This window comes from Euphorbia lathyris, chromosome 9 (assembly GCF_963576675.1).
Source record: "Euphorbia lathyris chromosome 9, ddEupLath1.1, whole genome shotgun sequence".
NCBI classification, from domain to species: Eukaryota; Viridiplantae; Streptophyta; class Magnoliopsida; order Malpighiales; family Euphorbiaceae; genus Euphorbia; species Euphorbia lathyris.
Genome location: NC_088918.1, coordinates 27,231,335 through 27,232,144, shown reverse-complemented (window position 1 = coordinate 27,232,144; position 810 = coordinate 27,231,335). Strand labels below are relative to the sequence as shown.

Sequence of the window (810 nt, the reverse complement as noted above, 5' to 3'; positions counted from 1 at the left end):
ATAAGAGTTTAGGGCTTTAATATGGTAAAAAAAATTAATCAAATCATCTATATAAAATAATAATAATTAGGGACTCAATGTGATAAAAAAAATTATGCAAAAGAAAATGGAAGTTAAAAAGATTGAGGATACATTAAGTTTATCTAAATTTTATTTTGCTTCTGATTTTTTCATGTGATAATATATTAAATTATTTTATTAAATAGGCCAATATCATAAGTCTTGACAAATGGGGATGTAGCTCAAATGGTAGAGCGCTCGCTTTGCATGCGAGAGGTACAGGGTTCGATCCCCTGCATCTCCATATTTTTCTTTTTATTAATAGTTATATTTGTAACTTCAAAATTTTTTATTACTCAACATAAAAAAATGTGAAAACGATAAAAAGAGAAATATACGTATAAAAACGGGAAAAAAAGCATGAAAAATAGAAAAATTGAATTATTCTCAATTCAAAGTCATTCCATATTGTTTGTCAAATTAATGATGTGCCAAAAAAAGAGCAAGCTGAAAGACATGGTTTGCAAAGAACTAAAGATATGATCTTAACATATGGAGGAGGTGATCTGTTAGTTGAAGGCTTACAGATTTTAGCTTTCAATCAGACACGGAGAAACTTATATCAACTTCAGGATATGTGTTCTGCATCTCCATATTTTTCTTTTTATTAATAGTTATATTTGTGACTTCAAATTTTTTTATTACTCAACATAAAAAAATGTGAAAACGATAAAAATAGAAATAAAAAAAAATATTACTCATCATAAAAAATGTGAAAACGATAAAAATAGAAAAACATGGAAAAAACGA

At 26.3% G+C, this 810-nt stretch overlaps 1 non-coding gene across 1 annotated transcript; it reads left to right on the top strand.

Annotated features, from left to right (window-relative positions):
- The first annotated feature begins 231 nt into the window (after positions 1 to 231).
- TRNAA-UGC (transfer RNA alanine (anticodon UGC)) lies at positions 232 to 304 on the top strand. The gene has a single exon. It is a non-coding gene; the product is annotated as a tRNA-Ala (tRNA).
- Positions 305 to 810: the final 506 nt, after the last annotated feature.